Source organism: Amblyraja radiata, chromosome 7, assembly GCF_010909765.2.
Source record: "Amblyraja radiata isolate CabotCenter1 chromosome 7, sAmbRad1.1.pri, whole genome shotgun sequence".
In the NCBI taxonomy this organism is placed as follows: Eukaryota; Metazoa; Chordata; class Chondrichthyes; order Rajiformes; family Rajidae; genus Amblyraja; species Amblyraja radiata.
Genome location: NC_045962.1, coordinates 8333242 through 8356249, shown reverse-complemented (window position 1 = coordinate 8356249; position 23008 = coordinate 8333242). Strand labels below are relative to the sequence as shown.

At 43.9% G+C, this 23008-nt stretch overlaps 1 protein-coding gene across 2 annotated transcripts in view; it reads right to left on the bottom strand.

The window, feature by feature from the left end:
• The window catches only part of b3galt1 (beta-1,3-galactosyltransferase 1), an 80182-nt gene that overhangs the window by 13389 nt on the left and 43785 nt on the right, over positions 1 to 23008 (bottom strand). Inside the window, exons 2-3 of one of the 2 annotated variants that reach the window (XM_033023652.1) lie at positions 1413 to 1579; positions 360 to 513 (exon numbers count right to left, since the gene is read on the bottom strand). The gene's annotated coding sequence lies outside the window, so the exon portion shown is untranslated. The remainder of the gene's footprint in view (positions 1 to 359; positions 514 to 1412; positions 1580 to 23008) is intronic. The other variant, XM_033023653.1, reaches the window with a different exon arrangement.

Below are 23008 nucleotides of genomic sequence, written 5' to 3'. Positions count from 1 at the left end.
CCCCTGCCGCGTCTAATGTCACCAAGTTTGATGCAGGAGAAGATGAAGTCATCCCTCCATTAGGATGGTGGGTACTTTGAACGAGCTGCTAGAGGAGGTAGTTGAGGCAGGTACCATCATAACATGCAAGAAGCAGTTGGACAGGTGCATGGATAGGACAGGTCTAGAGGGATATGGGCCAAAGGCAGGCAGGTGGGACTAGAGTAGATGGTTGGTGTGGGCAAGTTGGGCCGTTTCCACACCATATGATTCTGACTCTAATTGCAAATTCTGGTATCATCTGTGAAGATAATTGCGTGCCGCATTTATTAATCCATCGAAAATAGCAATTGAGATGTGAGTGCAGATTATTAACTTACCGTTGTGTTCAGGCATCTGCCCTAGCCACGTGACAGTCGTACTGCCTCCCTTGTTGATGAGGGACATGGAGCGTATCTGTCACTGTGTAGTCCGCCCAGCTACTGTCCCATCTCCGACAACCAGGAGCCATCACCATCCACCCCCCAGCGCTGTCTGTTGGAAAATAAAACAATTTTTAAATTAGAAAATAAATTGAAATTCCAGTTTTTCAGAAAATCTCTCTTCTGACAAATGTTCCTGCAGTAAATCTCCCTTTAAGGCAGAGATAGACAAATTCTTGATTAGAACGGGTGTCAAGGGTTATGGGGGAGAAGGCAGGAAAATGGGACTAGGAGGCAGAGATCAGCCATGATTGAATGGCGGGGTGGACTCGATGGGCCGAATGGCCTAATTCTACTCCTATATCTCTTGATCTTGGACTACACAACACCAAATGAATGAATGAAAGATTTAGAAACCAGTAACATCATGAAATGTCATGTCTATCTCCGGTGTAAACCAGCACTTGTAGTTCCTTCCTACATATGAACTTGAAGGCCTTGTTTCCAGTGTTAACCGGTACCGATTAAGTTAACGCCTATCCAGGTGATTCCCGATCCATGTCTGCTGTTAAATCAGGTTTGCTCCCAATACAAACTCCAGATGCTGGTTTACACCATAGATAGACACAAAGTGATGGAGTAACTCAGCGGCTCAGGCAGCATCTCTGGAGAAAAAGGATGGGTGTCATTTCGAGTAGGGGCCCTTCTTCAGTCTGAAAGTAGTGGGGTGGGGAGTGGGGTGGCCAGAGACATTGAAAGTAGGGAATGGCCTTCAGCTCTTCACCCCTCACCCCCCGCACCCCACTTTCAGACTGAAGTAGGATCCCGAACCAAAACATCACCCATCCTTTTTCTCCGGGATGCTGCCTGACCCGCTGAGTTACTCCAGCACTTTGTGTCTATCTTTGCCACAAATACAAACATTTTTTGCAAGCTATTATACACTGCAAACTATGCGGTGGAAAATCTGCTTTCGATTAAAATGGGGATGTGACGAATTAGATTTCTTACCCGAACTTTATATTCAGACGTCACCCAAAGAGGACTTGTTGTCGGTCTCTCTCACATCCTTCCCTCTGGGAGTTGCTCATCTGAACTTGCAATCCCAATGGAATCTCAGCCCTGGCTTGACAATGGAAGGAGATTCAGTGGCCGGCTCTGATCATTGACCTCGAGTGCTGTAACAAGAAAGTGTTGCTTGACACATTTTAGTTGTAGACGTTAGAGATACAGCGCAGAAACAGGCCCCGCCGAGTCCCCACCGACCAGCAATCACCCGTACAACGGTTCTATCTCTACACACCAGGGACAATTGACAATTTTACAGCAGCCAATTAACCTACAAACCTGCACGTCTTTGGAGTGTGGGAGTAAACCGGAGCACCCGGAGAAAACCCACGGGGAGAACGTACAAACTCCCTACAGACAGCACCCGTAGTCGGGATCGTAGTCGGTCGCTGCGAGCGTTGTAAGGCAGCAACTCTACCACTGCGCCACCGTGCCACCGCCATGTGAAGCAGTTTTTTCCCGGGCATGTGTTCACTACCTCATCGCTAACCAGCGGAAAAACATGAAAGCATCACACGTGATTGTGCCTCTGGAAGGGGTTGCTGAGCAGGCTCAGCATGGATCTATGGCTAATTTAACCGGCTGTCCATCCTGTTACCCACTGGAAAGATCTCAGTGCCAGACAACAAGTTGTTCATCAGCAGGATATGTCGAGATGCTGGCGGACGAGGATCCCTGTTGGAGTTTAGGTTAATTGAAACAGCACGGAGTGATTGTAAACGATGGGAATGGTAAATGTTTATTTATTTTTTATAATTTCTTAAAAAAAAAAACAGAGGGTGGTGAGTACCTGGAACGTGCTCCTCTGTGTGGAGGAGGCAAACATGAAAGTGGTGTTGAAGATGCTTTTGGATATATATCCCACACGGATATGCAGGGAATGGAGGGGTATGGATCACGTACAGGCAGAGGAGATTAGATAAATCTGGCATCATGTTCTGCAAGGACATTGTGGGCTGAAGGGCCTGTTCTGTGCTGTACTGTTTCATGTTCCAAGTTCCAGAAGAGCAACAAATTCTCCAAATTCATTATTGAACCTGAAATGTCAAGAGATTTTTATTGTCATAAGTCCCAAAACGGACCAATAAAACACCATAATAAACAACAAATGTTCAGTATATATATATAGACTTTATATGTTTGTTGTTATTATGGTGTTTCATTGTTCCGTTTAAGGACGTATATACACACATATATACACATATACATACACACATACATGTATTTACACACACACACACACACACACACACACACACACACACACACACACACACACACACACACACACACACACACACATCCACACAAACACATATCCACACAAACACAGATATACATACACACACATACACACATATACACCCACACATACACACATATATGTACACATAAACTGAAGAAGGGTCTTGACCCGAAACGTCACCCATTCCTTCTCCCCAGAGATGCTGCCTGTCCCGCTGAGTTACTCCAGCATTTTGTTTTTGTTTTTGTTTTGTTTTTTCCTTTTTTTTAAATTTTATTTATTAGAAGTAAGTACAATACAGTGGTACCTTTTTTCAGGTGCCAAATATACGTTGACATGTTACATTCTATGTACAACTTCAAATTGTTTTTTTTTTAAAGAAATGAGAGAGAGAAAGATAATAGAGTAGAAAAACGTGTAGTGTGTGTAGAAAGAGAAAGAGAGAGTGAGGAAGAAAAGTAAGAAAGAAAAAAGAGCAAGAGAGTAGCAAATAGAAGATAGGAGATGAGTATTTGTATTCTTGATCATCTTTCACCCAGACCTGACACAGTTGGTTTTTACGATACTGTTGCACCACATGTATCCAATAAGTTAATAAATGGAGACCAACTCGTTAAGAATTGGTCTGGTTTATCTATTAGGAGGAATCGCATTTTTTCAAGATATGCTGTGTCCAACATATTTATAATCCACATTTTGAGCGTTGGTATGATTGTATTTTTCCAAAATTTGAGTATAAGTTTTTTTGCTATTATTAACCCACAATTAAAAAATGAATTTTGAAATGTGTTCAATTTGTTCCCGTCTCCCGTTACTCCAAGTATAATCATTTCAGTGTTGGGCTCCATTTTTATCTTGAATAAATTTGTAAACATATCAAAAATATCGCACCAAAATTTATTAAGTTTTATGCAGGAAACAAAAGAGTGTGTTATATTGACATTTTGAGATAGACATTTGTCGCAAATGGGAGAAATATTTGGATAAAATTTATTCAGTCTAGTTTTTGAATAATATAATCTATGTAGAATTTTGAATTGAATTAAGTTGTGTCTTACATTAATCGAGCATTTATGTATATATATCAAATACTTTTCCATGTTTCTTTCGTGATTTTTATCATTAATTCTCGTTCCCAATCTTCTCTAAGTGCCTCTGTTGATGGTAGTTCTCTATTTAAGATACTATTATAATGCAAATGGAATTTCGTTGCTCAGTTTTGTGCAATGACAATAAACATATTCTATTCTATTCTATTCTAGATATGATATTAATTTCTGTGAGTCAGCCTTAATATTCATTGCTTCTTCCAGTGGGTCTAAAATTATAGTTTGATGTCTTTGTATATATTTCTTCATAAAATCGCAAATCTGGTTGTCATTCAGCTTAAATTTTAATTTTAATTATTGGAATGATAACAGATTTCCCATTTCATACATGTCGCCTATCCTTTTAATTCCCATTCTTTCCCATTGTTTGTATGTTTTATCAATAAGAGATGGTTTAAATGAAGGATTATTCACTATTGGTGTTAACACTGATAGGTTTCTTAATTTTAATGTTAATTTTATTTGTTTCCAAATTCTTATTGTATTATGGATAATTGGGTTATTCTTATATATTGTGTTATTCAATTTTATCGGGGAGAAGAGGATCGCTCCTATATCACAGGGAGAACAATCCTCGTTCTCCATTCTTATCCATTCTGTCTGTTGGGAAGGGCTATCCAGCCAATAAATTATATTCTTAATATGCACTGCCCAATAATAATACAAAAAGTTAGGAAGTGAAAGTCCCCCAGCCTCTTTGGGTTTACACAGGTGTTTTCTTTGAACTCTATGTGATTTGTAGTCCCAAATAAAGTTGGTAATGTTAGAATCTAGTTTTTTTTAATGTTTTGGTATATATATTGGTATGGATTGAAATAGGTATAATATTTGTGGTAAAAAATAGTCATTTTTATAGCGTCTATTCTACCTATTAATGACAATGGGAGCGTTTTCCAGAAATTAATCAATGCGTTCAATTTATTTAATGACGGCATAAAATTAGCGTTAAATAATGATTTGTATCTTGAGTATCTAGTAATTTGAATACCCAAATACTTAAATTTTTCTGTTGCAATTTTAAAGGAGAATTTTAATGTGAGTCGCTACTTGAGGCTTTAATGACATAATTTCATTTTTATTCCAATTTATTCTGAAAAAGACCCGAATTCCTCTATTAAATTTAATAAGGTTGGAATACTCGTTTGTGAATTTGTGATATATAAAAGTATATCATCTGCATATAGTGAGATTTTATTATTTGAGTCTTTAGTATTATATCCCTGAATATTCGGATGAGTTCTTATCCTTTCAGCGAGTTCTTATCCTTTCATAGATGCTGCATGTCCTGCTGAGTTACTCCAGCATTTTGTGACTACCTTCGATTTAAACTAGAATCAGCAGTTCTTTCCTACCCATGCATACACATATACTCACACACACACACATATATACTCACACATGTATACACTCACACACACACACACACACACACACACACACACACACACATATACAGTGGCTTGGAAAACTTTTCATACCCCTTGAACTTTTCCACATTTTGTCACATTACAACCACAAACGTAAATGTATATTATTGGGATTTTATGTGATAGACCAACACAAAGTGGCGCATAATTGTGAAGTGGAAGGAAAATGATACATGGTTTTCAAATTTTTTTACAAATAAAAAACTGTAAAGTGTGGCGTGCAAAGGTATTCAGCCCCCTTTACTCTGATACCCCTAAATAAAATCCAGTGCAACCAATTGCCTTCAGAAGTCACCTAATTAGTAAATTAGTCTTCAGAAGTCACCTAATTAGTAAAGAATGCCATTTTAAAAATATAACTATATTATATATATAAATCATGTTAAAATAATTAACAAACAGTAGCAGTGCAATGACAAAACCAATGTCCCGAGTCCATGTAGTTTGGGACTTATTTGGAGGTTGTAGTGTTTAATAGTCTAATGGTTGTAGGGAAGAATCTGCTCCTGAACCTGGACGTTACAGTTTTCAGGCTCCTGTAACTTCTTCCTGATGGCAGGAGTGAAATGAGTGTGTGGCCAGGGTGGTGTGGGTCAGGAGGTTGAGAGTGACCTTAATGAGGTGTACAAGAATGCCATTTTAAATCCATTACTTATCGTTCAGTCCTCAGTCCTATGGTCCAGCTCCCTGAGCAAGCTCGCTCTCCCATACATTTCCTTGTAAGACTTTCTCTCTCACAGTTACTGAGGTGAGTGCTGTGCAGTGTCCAAGAGCCATCAACTCCCACCTGATTCTCCGCCCCCCCCCCCATCCCCCTCCATCCAACACTTGGGCCAACTTACTGCCGGATAACAAAACCTACACCAAACCCAAACCAATTAGGAGCAGACAAGGGCGTTCGATCCAGTTTGAGATTCCAGCTACCAAGACAGATGTGTACAGCAATTCGTTCTTCCCCCGCACTATTAAAGCATGGAATAATCTTCACCCTGCTATAGTTACCCAACCAGATGCAACTAAATTTAAGGTAGCTCTTTCTTCCCACAAACCCTTTCTGGCTTAAGTCCTCCCTCCACCACCTCCAGTTTAAATTCCATTTGGAATATTTTGGAGGACCAAGAAACCAAGAAGAACCAAGGAACGTGGCCCAACAGCCTGCATTAATTTGAAAAAAGAGAGGACACCAGAGCACTGGGGAAATGCTTGCAAAGTCACAGGGAGAACATGCAAACTCCACATGGACAGCACCCAACATCATAATGCAGCTGTACAAGTTGCTGGTGAGGCCACACGTGGAGTACTGTGTGCAGATCTGATCACCAACTACACAAGGGATGTTATTAAGTGTAGTGTAAGAGGCAGAGGGGTGATCTTATTGAGGGGTACAAGATCATGAGGGGCTTGGACAAAGTGAACACTCACAGACTTTTTCCCAGGGTAGAGGATTCTAAAACTAGAGGGCACGGGCTTAAGGTGAGAGGGAAGAGATTTCAGGATTTATACTTTAGAGGCACAGTGTGGAAACAGGCCCTCCGGCTCCCCGAGTCCACACCGACCAGCGATCTCCCTGTACACTAGCACTATGCCACACACAAGGGACAATTTACAAATTTACCGGTCAATGAACTCACAAACTTGTACGTCTTTGGAGTGTTTGCGGAAACCGGAGCACCCGGAGAAATCCCAACGCAGGTCACGGGGAGAACGTGCAAACTCCGCACATACAGCACCCGTGGTCAGGATCGAACCCGGGTCTCTGGCGCTGCAAGGTGACAACTCTACCGCTGCGCCACCTTGCCGGACAAAAATAGTTTCTGTGCTGTACAGCTCAGTCCACACTCCAGAGGCTGAGGAGACCCCAGTAATCCACAGCAATTCAGTTCCAACTTGGAATGACGCCATCCAGAATTGGATGGTTTTGCTCAGTGAATATTACTCTTCCTTGATTATTAACGGAAAATCTATTGGCATTCGGCAGAAAAAAAACTTGCTGTTCATTTTCGCAACTCCATATCCTGCCACAGAAACAGGTGGTTGCTATTTTTCTTCTCTCTTCTCACTCTCATACTGAAGATGGAAGTGAGAAGTTGTGGTTAGCGTTGCAATCTGATGAACTGTCGGACAGATGCACATACATAAACGATGTTACACTGGATAAATTAAGTTGGGGTTCCTACAGTAAAATGTTAACGGTTCCTATAATGTGGAGGATGAGTCACGGGACATCCTCGGTCAAAAAAACATCAACCATCTGTGAAGATGTCACAATAAAACTCAGAATAATCAGTATCAAAGCTCCAATCAGTCTGAAGTAGGGTCATGAATGTGGATGGCTTGATTGGATGACGATATATTGGTCTTTCCACTGACTGGATAGCACGCAACAAAAAAGCTTTACTCTGTACCGACTAAATTGTTGGAGTAACTCAGCGGGACAGGCAGCATCTCTGGAGGGAAGGTGTGGGTGATGTTTTGGGTCAAGACCCGTTCCTTCTCTCCAGAGATGCTGCCTGTCTCTCTGAGTTACTCCAGCATTTTGTGTCCATTCCATAATGCGATTTCAAGTTCCCAGTTTCATTAAAGATGTTATACGATGTTGCCTCTGTTTGAAAAGTAACACTGCATTAGACAGGCATTTCTTGCCAGTTTGAGCATTTCGGAGGAGTGTAATTTATTTGACAACAAGAAGCAAAATGACCTGAGGACAAATCAGTGGCTCGTGGACTGAATAAATAAGATGCACCTCTGGTGTAGTGAAACCCACTAAGGGAAATGAGCAGCACTGCACTAAACGTTATTCCCTTTATCCTGTATCTGTACACTGTGGACGGCTTGATTGTAATTGCGTGTAGTCTCTCCGCTGACTGGATAGCACGCAGCAAAAACCTTTCCACTGTACATCGGCACACGTGACAGTAATAAACTAAACTGAACTAACATCTATTGCTATCAGTGCAAGCTCTGCAGTGACACAGCTGACAACCTAGTAAACAGCAGCACAAACACAGGCCCTTCAGCCCACAATGTCTGTGCCAAACTGACCTGTTAGTGTGCAGGAAGGAACTGCAGATGTTGGTTCAAACCCAACTACTCTCACCAAACTCCACAGATGAGCCACAGAAAGCATTTTATCACTATGCATCACAGCTCCAGCACAGACCATCACACAAACCAACCTCCCTTCCGTTGACTCCATTTATACCTCACGCTGCCTCGGCAAGGCCAGCAGCATAATCAAGGACGAGTCGCACCCCTGGCCACTCCCTCTTCTCCCCTCTCCCATCAGGCAAAAGGTACAGAAGTGTGAAAACGCACACCTCCAGATTCAGGGGCAGTTTCTTCCCATCTGTTATCAGGCAACTGAACCATCCTACCACAAGCAGTGCTGAACTACTATCTACCTCATTGGTGACCCTCGGACTATCTTTGATTGGACTTTACTGGCACTAAACATACTCCCTTAGCATGTATCTGTGCCCAGTAAATGGCTCGACTGTAACCAGGTTTTGTCTTTCCGCTGTGTAGGAAGGAACTGCAGGTGCTGGTTTAAACTGAAGATGGACACAAAAAGCTGGAGTAACTCAGCGAGTCAGGCAACATCTCTGGAGAAAAGGAATAGGTGAGGTTTCGGGTCGAGACCCTTCTTCAGACTGAGAGTCAGGGGAAACGTGACTCTGGATCTGTACCTGTTAGTGGCGCTGGAAATTGAAGGCGGCGTGGTTTGATATCAATGTACATCCTAAATTACCAAGCATTTCTTTCAAGTCAGAATCTCCATCAGACCATAAGACACAGGAGCACAATTGGTCCATTCAGCCCATCAAGTCTAATCTCCCATTCAATCATACCAGATCTATCTTTCCCTCTCAACCTCAATCTCTATCCGTCTCCCCGTAACATTTGACGCCCTTAAGAGCCTGTCCCACTTTCACGACCTAATTCACGACCTCTGCCGAGTTTGCCCGTGACTCATACTCACAGCATGGTCATCACGAGGTCGTAGGTCGGTCGAAGGAGGTCGTAGGTAGGTCGTAGCAGGTCGTGATGCTAGTCGTAGGTACTCGTTGCATCAAGTAGGTCGGGACGTTTTTTCAACATCATGAAAAATGTCCACGAGTTAAAAAGGTTGTGAATTAGGTCGTGATAGTGGGACAGGCCCTTTACTAATTAAAAACCTATCAATCTCTGCTTTAAAAATACCCAATGACTTGGCCTCCACAGTCCTCTGTGGCAATGTATTCCACAAATTCACCACCCTCTGGCTAAAGAAATTCCTCCTCATCTCCATTCTAAAGACACGTCCCTTTATTCTGAGGCTGTGCCCTCTGGTCCTAGGCTCTTCCACTAGTGGAAACGTTCTCTCCATGTCCATTCTATCTAGGCCTTTCATTATTCATTTGAAATCCCAAATGATTTCATCACCAAATTTAGCCGAAACAAAACAGATGGCCAAAGTTTGAATACAGAGTGACCATCAAAACTATGCACCTACCAGCATCGAGGAAAAATGGACCAAACTGTATTTCTTTCTATGAGTTCTTAAATTCTCCTGGAGTTTATTGCAGCATAGAGTTTGTTTATGCTTTAGAGATAGAGCATGGAAATAGGCCCTTCTGCCCACCGAGTCCACACCGACCAACATTCACCGTTCACACTGGCTCAATTAACCTACAAACCCATACGTATTTGGGATGTGGGAGGAACCCGGAGCACCCAGAAGAAACCCATGCGGGAGGGAGAACATGCAAACTCCATGCAGACAACACCAGAGGTTTCAGTTTCATTTTCAGATCAGTTTCAGTTGAGTTTATTGTGGCGTGTACCGAGGTAGAGTGCAAGGCTTTTGTTGTGTGCTCTCCAGACAGCAGAAAGACAATGCATGATTACAATCGAGCCATTTGTCAGGATGGAATCGTGGTCTCTGGCGCTGTGAGGCAGCAGCTCCACCCGCTGCACCACTGTGTCGCCTGTGATAGGCATTAGACCATTAGACCAGAGGAGTGCTCAAACGTCCTTGCTGTGGCTGGGTACTTGTGTCCAAGATGCGTGATGGAATAGATCATGAATCACGTTACACGTATGTCCATGCATCACTATGACAGGAAACCAAGCTGCCTCAATAACATCATAGTGTCAGCAACAATAGGTACATGTTGACGGAAGTGGCGGCGCTGGGAACGGCTGCGGCGGAGTGGCCCAGCCCGAGGGAGGAACGGCACTCCCGTCGGAGTGGCCCAGCCCGAGGGAGGAACGGCACTCCCGTCGGAGTGGCCCAGCTCGAGGGAGGAACGGCACTCACATGAGGGCGATCCGGCTCGGGGCTGGAACGGTGCTCCGGTGGCTGGGACCAAAGATCTTATAGCAGAGCTCCTCTATAATCTTTGGCTGGGACGGCGTTCTGGCAGCGGTGACCTGGGTCCGGGGTTGAGCCGCGGGCCAGCGGCTGCGTCCGTTGGACTGGAGGGCGGCAGCTTTGACCACCCCGGGCCGCGGTGTTTGAGCTGGCCCGTTGCGGGGTTCGGTGAGCCGCGGGACTGTTTGTACCATCGCCCGGTGGGGAATCGCCTCAACGCAGAGGGAGAAGAGGAGGGAAGAGACTGCAGCCCTAAGATTTTTGCCTCCACCACCGTGAGGTGCTTGGAGGACTCACTGTGGTGGATGTTAATTTGTGTTTATTGTTATTATTATTGTATGATGTATGTATGACTGCAGGCACGAAATTTCGTTCAGACCGTAAGGTCTGAATGACAATAAAGGCATTCAATTCAATTCAAATAAATGTCTTTATTTATAAATGTCTTTATTTATATATAGCACATTTTTAGTCAACTTGCATTGACCCCAAAGTGCTTCACATAATTACATCCACACACACAGGCAAAGGTGGGTGAAGTGTCTTGCCCAAGGACACACACAGGCAAAGGTGGGTGAAGTGTCTTGCCCAAGGACACAACGACAGTATGCACTCCAAGCGGGATTCGAACCAGCTACCTTCCGGTTGCCAGCCGAACACTTAGCCCATTGTGCCATCTGCCACAAGTTACTTCAGCACTCTGTGTCTATCTTCAGTATACACCAGCATCTGCAGTTTAGTTTAGAGATACAGTGCGGAACAGGCCCTTCGGCCCATCAACCGCACCGGCCATTCAATCCCCGCGTACCAACGCTATCCTACACACACTAGGGACAATTTACACATACACCAAACCAATTAACCTGTATGCCTTTGGAGTGCGGGAGGAAACTCGAAGGTCTCGGAGGAAACCCACGCAGGTCACAGGGAGAACGTAAAACGGAAGATGATTGAACTTTGTTACCTTCCATCAAAGTGAGGAATGTGGATTCCGCTGTGGTGGATGTTTATAGAAACATAGAAACATAGAAAATAGGTGCAGGAGGAGGCCATTCGGCCCTTCAAGCCAGCATTGCCATTCATTGTGATCACCAATCAATAACCCGTACCTGCCTTCTCCCCATATCCCTTGATTCCACTAGCCCCTAGAGCTCTATCTAACTCTCTCTTAAATCCATCCAGTGATTTGGCCTCCACTGCCCTCTGTGGCAGGGAATTCCACAAATTCACACCTCTCTGGGTTAAAACGTTTTTTTCTCACCTCAGTATTAAACGGCTTCCCCTTTATTCTAAGACTGTGGCCCCTGGTTCTGGACTCGCCCAACATTGGGAACATGTTTCCTGCAACTAGCTTGTCCAGTCCTTTTATAATTTTATTTGTTTCTATAACATACCCCCTCATCCTTCTAAACTCCAGTGAATACAAGCCTAGTCTTTTCAACCTTTCCTCATATGACAGTCCCGCCATCCCAGGGATCAATCTTGTGAACCTACGCTGCACTGCCTCAATCAAAAGGATGTCCTTCCTCAAATTAGGAGACCAAAACTGTACACAATATTATGTTAAACTTTATTTGATGTGGCCGTGTGTCTTGTTGCTTTATATTTAGTATGGCTGTAATGTAACTCAAATATCTTATTTGTATTAATTAATCTTATTAATCTTATCTTATTAATTGGTACATGTGACAATAAATTTGAACTTGAACTTGAACTTGAACTCTGCCGCTGCGGTGACCCTGTTAAGTGGCCCTGGCAATTGAAGGTGTGGTTTGACATCAAATCTACATCCTGAACTACCAAGTGTTTCTTTCAAAACCATCCCGCACATCAGTAACTGCGACATCCCGCAATGCTTTTTCCGCTCCTTCTCCTAGCTTGCACACATCCTCCTACACATCTTTGCAGAGAGCCACAGAGCTTGTTTATTGTTGACTGCATTGAGAAGGTTGTGTTTTATTTCCTCTTTACATTGCGCTCTCATTTCAGTGAGTCGAAACGAGCAGTGCCGTTGCTCATAGCCCCAGCAGAACAGGGAGACATAAATGGCATTACATTGTACTGTGAAAAGTACATCAAATCACTTGTCATCTCCACAAAGCACTTTGAGACAAGGAACTGTTACATATCAAATATTCGTGTAGGAAGGAACTGCAAATACTGGTTTAAATCGAAGATAGACACAAAATGCTGGAGTAACTCAGCGGGACAGGTAGCATCTCTGGAGAGATGGAATGGGTGACGTTTCGGGTCGAGACCCTTCTTCAAACTGGTTAGAGATAGGAAAATTAGACATTTGGACGATGATGTGGAGAGATAAAGAATAGTGAATAAAAGATATGCAAAAAAGTAACGATGATGAAGGAAACAGACCATTGCTAGCTGTTTGTTGGGTGAAAATGAGAAGCTGGTGAGACTTGGGTGGGGGAGGGATAGGGAGAGAGGGAATGCTGGGGTTACTTGAAGTGAGAGGAATCAATATTCATACCACTGGGCTGTAAGTTGCCCAAGCGAAATATGAGATGCTGTTCCTCCAATTTGCATTTAGCCTCACTCTGACAATGGAGGAGACCGAGGACAGAAAGGTCAGTGTGGGAATGGGAAGGAGAATTAAAGTGTCCAGCAACCGGGAGATCAGGTTGGTTCAGGCGGACTGAGCGAAGGTGTTCAGCCAAACGATCGCACCGTCTACGATCAGCTATCAAATATTGATAGTGACTGGAATGGTAAGCAGGATGAGTTGTGGCTCAAGGTGCTGGGATTCAGTCTGGCACCTCATTAACCCCAATGAGTTCCTTGATGGATGGCAGAGAGTAGATCGTTACTCTTCTTCAGTAGGATAACAAATCAATGTTTGATTTCTACTCTTCCGGCAAGCAGTGTTACTGAAGATTAAGTTCCATACAAATGCTCATCGCTGTCAGCTTCACACCTAGGTGACATTTAAGAGACACCTGGATACGCAGGGAATGGAGGGATACGGATCACGTGCAGGCAGAGGAGATTAGTTTATCTTGGCATCATGTTTAGCATGGACATTGTGGGCTGAAGGGCCTGTTCCAATGCAGCAATGAAACGGGCCCTTCAGACCAACTTACCCACCTGCCTGCATTTGGTCCATATCCCTCTAAACCTGTCCTATCCATGTACCTGTCTAAATATTTCTTAAACGTTGCAATTGTACCTGCCTCAACTACCTCCTCCTGCAGCCCGTTCCGTACACCCACCACCCTTTGTGTAAATATGTTACCCCTCACCTTAAACCTATGTCCTCTGGTTCTTGATTCTGGGCAAGAGACTCTGGGCAAGAGACTGTGTGTCTACCCGATCTATTCTTCTCATGATTTTATACACTGTATCTCTATAAGATAACTCCTCATCCTCCTGCGCTGCAAGGAATAAAGTCCAAGCCTGCTCATCCTCTCCCTATAGCTCAGGCCCTCGAGTCCTGGCAACATCCTCGTAATCAATTTTCAGTCTCAGTTATATGTTGTTTAAATTAAGGTTTTCTGTAGAGGCAATCTATTTAAAAGAAAAAAACCCACAAAGAGCCGGAGGAACTCAGCAGGTCAGGCAGCACTTTGGAGGGAATGGACAGGCCACGTTTCGGGTCGAGAACCAGCACCAGACTTCCATCCATTGTGTTCCTCCGGCACTTTTTTTAATTGCTCAAGTTCTGCAGTTCCTTTTATTTAAAAGAATGATGTATCACTATTGATTTATTTTTTTGTTTGAAAAAAAAACTGAGTGTATAAACGGTGTATTACTATGCATTATTAACCGGTCTTTGTGTGCTTCAGTAATACATTATACAACAGCAATCAATAGTCTGCTCATGTTTAATGCTGCATGATCTACACGTTAATGGGAGAGGCATGTAGACAGGTCAACATTCACTCTCACTTGCCCACATGGAAGGCATCTCAGCTGGGAAGAATGCAGAGAAGATGTACATGGATGCACCGAGATATGGAGCAACGCTTCTCTCTGCAGGCTATCCTGATCTACTAAGAAGGTCCCGACTTGAAACATCACATATCCATTTTTTCCATAGTCGCTGCCTGACACGCTGAGGTGGATCGGAGTTCAGAGAGCAATGCTGAACTACTATCTACCTCACTGGTGACCCTGGGAATATCCTTGATCGAACTTTGCTGGTTTTACCATGCACTAATTCCCTTATCCCATCATGCATCTACACACTGTAAATGGATCGATTATAATCAAGTATTGTCTTTCTGCTGACTGGATAACATGCAACAAAACACTTTTCACTGTATCCCAGTAAACGTGACAATAAACTGAACTTGGAGTATTAGTTTTAGTTTAGTCTTGAGATATGGCGCGGAAACAGGCCCTTTGATACCCACTGAGTCCGCACTGACCAGCAATCTCCGCACATTAACACTATACTACACATACTAGGGACAATTTACACATCCCTCAAGCCAATGAACCGATAAACCTGTACGCCTTTAGAGTGTGGGAGGAAAGCAAAGTTCTCGGAGAAAACCCACGCAGGTCACGGGGAGAACGTACAAACTCCGTACAGACAGCACCCATAGTCAGGATCGAACCCGGGTCCCCAGTGCTGTAATGCCCCTGTCCCACTTAGGAAACCTGAACAGAAACCTCTGGAGACTTTGTGCCCCACCCAAGGTTTCCTTGCCATTCCTGGAGGTTCCCGGAGGTTTTTGTCAGTCTCCCTACCTGCTTCCACTACCTGCAACCTCCGGCAACCACCTGCAACCTCCGGGAACCGCACGGAAACCTTGGGTGGGGCGCAAAGTCTCCAGAGGTTTCCGTTCAGGTTTCCTAAGTGGGACAGGGGCATTAGGCAGCAACTCTACCGCTGTGCTACCATTGCACCAGCACATAGTGTTTATCTTTGGTATAAACCAGCATCTGCAGTTCCTTGTTATTAGATATCTACTAACAATCTTTTCATGCTTTTACTTGTGGATGGATGATTGTACTCATCATATATTGATTGAAAGATGCAGCATGAAAACAGGCCCTTCGGCCCACTGAATCCATGCCGACCATCGAACACCCGTTCACATTAGTTCTATATTATCCCTCTTTCTCACCAGCTCCCTGCACACTCGGGCCAATTAACCTGAAACCACACACGTCTCTGGAATGTGGGAGGAAACTGTAGCACCCGGAGAAAACCCACGTGGTCACTGGGAGAACGTACAAACTCCGTACAGACAGCACCCGTGGTCAGGATCAAACCCGGGACTCCGGCGCTGTGAGGCAGCGACTCTACCACTGCGCCACCGTGCTTCCCTGAAATGGCGGAACATTGAGCAAATCACAAAGCGCTGGAGGAACTCAGCGGGTCAGGCAGCATCCGTGGAGGGAATGGACAGACGACGTTTCAGGTCAGGGTTCAAGCCAGGGTTAGGTAGAGTTGTCTAGTAGATACAAGGCCCAGCATACACACCTTAAATAGTGGGGGGGGGGGTGGGAAGAAACATCTCATTCAGGGCTGGGAAAGCAAACGTATTTTCTCCTAATGTCACCCCTGACAACGTTCCCGTTTTTAGGAATAAAAGCACGAAAGCAGGTGTTGCTAATCCCAAGCGCAGGTGATGTGGATGCGCACAAAGTATAATTAGTTACATGTTTATATAAAAATCTTTTTTAAATAAAATTTTCTAAATAGTTTGGGAAAAAGTAATTAGAGATCTCAACCCCTTCATTCATATTTTGCATAAACTGTACAAATATGAATTAAAACGTGCTTTGATCAGTTAAAGTGCAAATTGGCAAATAACAGGCATATAGTACACCTAGGTCATTACATTTAAATATAATCTTAAATATTAGATATTCGCTTTTAAGGGAGACCTTTATACATACATTTAAATGCTGCTCCTTCCTATATTGTCCATCTTATTTCACCATCCTCATTATTTTGGTCAACAAAGCAAAGCTAGACTCAATAACTTGACAAGCAATGTAAGAATGTACAGTTAAGTTGCTTTCTAAAGGCACCGAGCGATGGAGTAACTCAACGGGTCAGGATGCACTTCGGGAGAACATGGATAGGTGACGTTTCACAAAGTGCTGGAGTAACTCAGTGGGTCAGGCAGCATCTCTGGAGAACATGGATAGGTAACGTTTCGGGTTTCGGGACCCATCCTCAGACTTCTTCAGTCTGAAGAAAGGTCCAGACCCAAAATGTCACCTATCCATGTTCTCCCGAGGTGCTGACCCACTGAGATACTCCAGCACTTTGTGTCTATCTTTGGTATAAACCAGCATCTGCAGTTCATTGTTTCCACAAGTTGCTTTCTGTGGACGGAGAACAGCATCCCAGTGCCTTACACGTTCTACAAAACACTACCATGATTTAATCACCATCCAGCTTTGTTATTTCTCAGGCAACCAAGGGTCTGGGGGGGGGGGGGGGGGGTTATTGAGTCATGAACTAAACTAAAAATGAGACAATTACTGAAAAAGTGTCTCGATCCGAAAAGTCACCCATTCTTTCTATCCAGAGATGCTGCCTATCTCACTGCATCAGCATTTTGTATTTACCTTTGATTTAAACCAGCATCTGCAGTTCTTTCCTACACATGCTGCCTATCCTGCTGAGTTACTCCAACATTTTACATAGAAACATAGAAACATAGAAATTAGGTGCAGGAGTAGGCCATTCGGCCCTTCGAGCCTGCACCGCCATTCAATATGATCATGGCTGATCATCCAACTCAGTATCCCGTACCTGCCTTCTCTCCATACCCTCTGATCCCCTTAGCCACAAGGGCCACATCTAACTCCCTCTTAAATATAGCCAATGAATTGGCCTCGACTACCCTCTGTGGCAGGGAGTTCCAGAGATTCACCACTCTCTGTGTGAAAAAAGTTCTTCTCATCTCGGTTTTAAAGGATTTCCCCCTTATCCTTAAGCTGTGACCCCTTGTCCTGGACTTCCCCAACATCGGGAGCAATCTTCCTGCATCTAGCCTGTCCAACCCCTTAAGAATTTTGTAAGTTTCTATAAGATCCCCTCTCAATCTCCTAAATTCTAGAGAGTATAAACCAAGTCTATCCAGTCTTTCTTCATAAGACAGTCCTGACATCCCAGGAATCAGTCTGGTGAACCTTCTCTGCACTCCCTCTGTGCACTCCCTCTATGGCAGATTTTGTGTCCATCATGTGAAAAATGACCGTGGAAATGGTCGATAACATTTAATTTCATTTAGTTTAGAGATACAGCCTTCACCCCAATTCACCCAGGCCGACCAACATGGCCCATCTACGCCACTCCCCTTTGCCCACATATGGCCCGTATCCGTCCCATCATTGCGATCTACATACCTGTCCAAGTATCTTTTATTACTTGCCTCATCTACCTCCACTGGCAGCTCATTCCATGCACCAACTACCGTCTGTGTGGTCAAGAGTTAAGAGTCAAGTCAAAAGTGTTTAACTATCATCCGTGCCAAAAGCAGAACAGAATATGTTCTCCAGAGGTGCCGGCTGAGTCGCCGAGTTACTCCAGCTCTTTGTCAACTGGATCAGACAACAGAGAGAAGGCAGAGAATCCTCTCTCCATGCCCATGTCTTAATCTGCAACTCCCCGGCTACATGATGCCCTAGTATTGCAATTACTGCAGTTGTGGAAATCCATTGTAAGTTACGACTGCTGCAGAAATTACTCCTCAGAACTAAACAGCCGTCATTTAAAAATATAACGAGTTTTATCTGCTTTATTAGAGTCATGCGGAATGGAAACAGGCCCTTTGGCCAAACTTGTCGACGCCGACTAACATGTCCCATCTACTGGTAGACAAAAGTGCTGGAGAAACTCAGCGGGTGCAGCAGCATCTATGGAGTGAAGGAAATAGGCAACGTTTCGGGCCGAAACCCTTCTTCAGACTGATATGTCCCATCTACTCTAGTTCCATCCTCCTGCATTTGACCCATATCCCTCCAAACCTATCCTATCCATGTATCTGAATGTTGTGATAGTACTTGCCTCAACTACCTCTGCCGACTGCTTGTTCCAGCACCCACCACCCTCAGTTTCCCATTACATCTTCCCCTCCCTACCTTAAACCTATGTCCTGTTGTCCTTGATTCCCCTACTCTGGGCAAGGGACTCTGTGTCTATCAACTCGCAATGTCTCCTTCTTGGTTAGGGGATGGAATTTGTCACTCAAAATAGTCATTATTGACAATTAAACCAATGCGAAAAGAGACATTGATTACAGTAAATTGATCTTTGAAATGTAGAAATCTGTGATGCAGCTTAATATAGAGACAGAAAGCAGATGCTAGTTAATACACAAAAGGACACCGAGTGCTGGCCTTGCATGTTCTCCAGGGATGCTGCCTGAGTTATTCCAGCACTTTGTGTCCCTATGATGCAATCTAATCTCCTTAAAGTGAGGGCACTTGGAAATATAGAAACATAGAAAATAGGTGCAGGAGTAGGCCATTCAACACTTCGAGCCAGCACCACCATTCAATATGATCATGGCTGATCATCCAGAATCAGTACCCTGTTCCTGCTTTCTCCCCATATCCCTTGATTCCGTTAGCCCCAAGAGCTGAATCTAACTCTCTCTTGAAGACATCAATAAGTATAGCATCCTGATGTATGTTTAGGGCACTAAATAGGCACACTCAACATCATCACAAACGTGGCTTGGTGCTAAAACTGCCCAGTGGGAGACAAGGACATTTTTGATCTGTTCGAGAACATAGGAAACTTAACCAGGGTTTGGCCGAATGATGCGTCTTTGTATTCCACCACTTGGTACAATCATGGCAGAACTCGCCCACATGGCCCAACTTGCCCACACCGACCAATATGTCCTATCTATACTGGTCCCACTTTTGCTTGCATTTGGCCCACATCCCTCTAAACCTGTCCCATCCCTGTACCTGTCTAATAGCCTCACAATTAGTCCCTGCCGCAACGACCTCTTCCAGCAGCTCGTTCCATACACTCTCCACCCGTTGTGTGAAAATTTTACCCCCTAGGTTCCTATAAAATCTTTTGCCCTTCACTTTAAACTAATGCCCTCTGTGAAGAGACTTTGTGCTCCCACCTCATGATTTTTTACACCTCTATAAGATCACCCCTTATATTCCTACGCTCCAGACAATAGAGTCCCAGCCTGCTCAACCCCTCCATATAGCTCAGACCCTCGAGTCCTGGCAACATCCTTGTAAATCTTCTCTGCACCCTTTCCAACTCACCAACATCTTTCCTACATGAATGGTGCCCAGAACTGAACACGAGGAAATTACTTTCTGTCACCTGTTCGATTTAACTTAAACAACACAGCCAACATCGTTAAGGTCACCAACGTAGTCAAGGACCACTTACACCCGGCCATCTCCTCTTCTCCCCTCTCCAGTCGGGCAGAAGATACAGAAGCTTGAAAGCACATATACCACCAGACCTGAGAACGGCTTCATCCCTGTGATTATCAGACTTAAGGGGCTGTCCCACTGCGGCGACCTAATCCGCGAGTTCTCATACTCGCAGCATGGTCGACACAAGGTCTTAGGAGGTCTTCGTAACTTTCCTTCATGCTCGAGAGTGGTCTCCGTGTACTCGAGGCTTCAGCTAGGTGGCGGCGTTTTTTTCAATACGTTAAAAAAATGTCCGCGAGCGAAAAAAGGTCGCCATTGAAAAAATGGATACTTTTTTTACTCGTAGGTTTAGTTGTAGTAGGTCGGCAAGTTAGTCGTAGGTAATCGAGGGCAGTCGAAGGTAGTCGTAGATAGTCTTCATCATAGTCGAAGGGAGGTCGAAGAAGGTCGTCTTCACTCTCCACTATTCGGTGTCCAATTTTCCCGAAGTTAGTCATAGCTAGTCGAAGTTAGTCTTCAACATAGTCGAAGGAGGTCTTCAACATGACATTTTTTCAAACTCTTCTAAACTCGCCAATTAGGTCTCCCAAGTGGGACAGCCACTTTACAAGAATCCACCCACAAGCTAGGGTATAGTCCCGATCTTCCTACCTGACCATGGTGATTGTACGTTTCTTCCATAACTGTAACACTATAACGCTGCAACACAATATTCTGCACGCTAGTATTTTGCTCTATGCATGACCTGCTGTACTTGTGTGTAAGAAAGAACTGCAGATGCTGGTAAAATCAAAGGTAGACACAAAATGCTGGAGTAACCCAGCGGGTGAGGTAGCATCTTTGGGGAGAAGGAATGGGCGACGTTTTGGGTCGAGACTGAAGAAGGATCTCGTCCTGAAACGTCGCCCATTCCTTCTCTCCAGAGATGCTGCCTCATCTGTTGTACTTGTGCGTGGCTTGATCATACTCGTGAATGTATGGTTTGAGGGAGAGCATGGAAACAAAAAACATCTCACTGTATCTCAGTACACGTCACTAGAATAAACCTACTGAGAAGAATGGTCCTGACCTAGAATGTCACCCACCCTTTTTCTCCAGAGATGCTGTGTGACCCACTGAATTACTCCAGCACTTTGTGTCTATCTTTGGTATAAACCAGCATCTGCAGTTTCACTGAAGCGAGACCAAGCGCAGGCTCGGCGATCGTTTCGCTGAACACCTCCGCTCAGTCCGTCTTAACCAACCTAATCTCCCGGTTGCTCAGCACTTCAACTCCCCCTCCCATTCCCAATCTGACCTTCCTGTCCTGGGCCTCCTCCATTGTCAGAGTGAGGCCTAGCGCAAATTGGAGGAACAGGACCTCATATTTTGTTTGGGTAGCTTACACCCCAGCGGTATGAATATTGACTTCTCTAACATCAAATAGCTCTTGCCTTCCCCCTCTCTCCATCCCCTCCCCTTCCCAGTTCTCCAACTGTCTCTGACAACATTCTCTCTTTGTCCCGCCCCCTCCCCTGACATCAGTCTGAAGAAGGGTCTCGACCTGAAACATCACCCATTCCTCTCTCCAGAGATGCTGCCTGTTCCGCTGAGTTACTCCAACATTTTGTGTCTATCTGCAGTTCTTTGTTTTTATGCCAATATCAAGCCTGTCCTAATCAAATCAGTGCTACTGATTTTGTCTTTTTGATCTCACCCGCATTGTCTCTGCAATTGAAACAGACTTGCTCTCTCTATTTTTGAGGAAGATTCTTCAACCGCAATATTATCCACTTCTTTACCAATGTGTTTCAGTTTTTATTTCAGAATTTCCTGCATCTGGAGGGTTATTTTTGTACATTTTTTTTTTTTTTTTTTTTAAATTTTATTTTATTAGAAGTAAGTACAGTCATATGGCACCAAAGTGCCTAATATATATTTTCATAATACATTTTATGTACAACTTCTTTTTTTTTTTTTGTTACACTGAAAAAAGATTAGAATAAGAAAAAGAAGTTAGATAGTAAAGGATAGAAAGATGTGAAATATATAGTGTGTGAAAAAAGAAAACGAGTAAATGAAGAAAGTTGAGAGAGAGAATAGAGAAAATAAAATAAAATAAAAAAGAAAAGGAGATCATTATTTATAATCTTGACCAACCCTCGTCCAGTCCTGAAACAGTTATTTTTTACAATTGTGTTGCACCATATGATTCCAAAAAAACGACGAATGGAGACCAACTCGTTATGAATTGGTCTGATTTATCCATTAGGAGGAATCGCATTTCCTCAAGATGAGCGGTGTCCAACATACTTGCAATCCACATTTTAAGCGTTGGTATTGATGTACCCTTCCAAAATTTAAGAATTAATTTTTTTGCTATTATTAAACCATTTTTGTACATTTTAACAAGAAATATAGAAAACAGGTGCAGGAGTAGGCCATTCGGCCCTTTGAGCCAGCACCGCCATTCAATACGATCATGACTGTTCATGCACAATCAGTACCCCGTTCCTGCTTTCTCCCCATATATCTTGATTCTGTTAGCCCGAAGAGCTATATCTAACTCACTCTGAAATACATTTTATGATGTGCCAGTGTTATATACTGCTGCATCATATTTGTGGCTCTAAGCACATGCTCTATAGTGTCAGTGAAGCCTAATCTGCCAAACATCAGGCATCACAAGGAAAAGAGAAAATACGGGCACAGACTCTGCAAAATGTCCCAAATTCACTGGGATGGCATGTGAGCCCGTGTTAGTTTAGTTTAGTTCACAGATACAGCATGGGAACAGGCCCTTCAGCCCATCGAGTCCGCACCGACCAACTCTCACCCTGCACTAGTTCCATCCGACACACTCGGGGCAACTTGGAAACCTGCACGTTGTTGGGATGTGGGAGCACCCGGAGAAAACCCACGCAGTCATGGGGAGAACGTGCAAATTTCACACGGACAGCACCCGTGGTCAGGATCGAACCCGGGTCTCTGTTGCTATGAGGCAGCAACTCTACCGCTGAGCCATTGTGTCACACTAAGTGTCATGTGGGGAGAGATTTAAGAGGGACCTCATGGGCAACTTT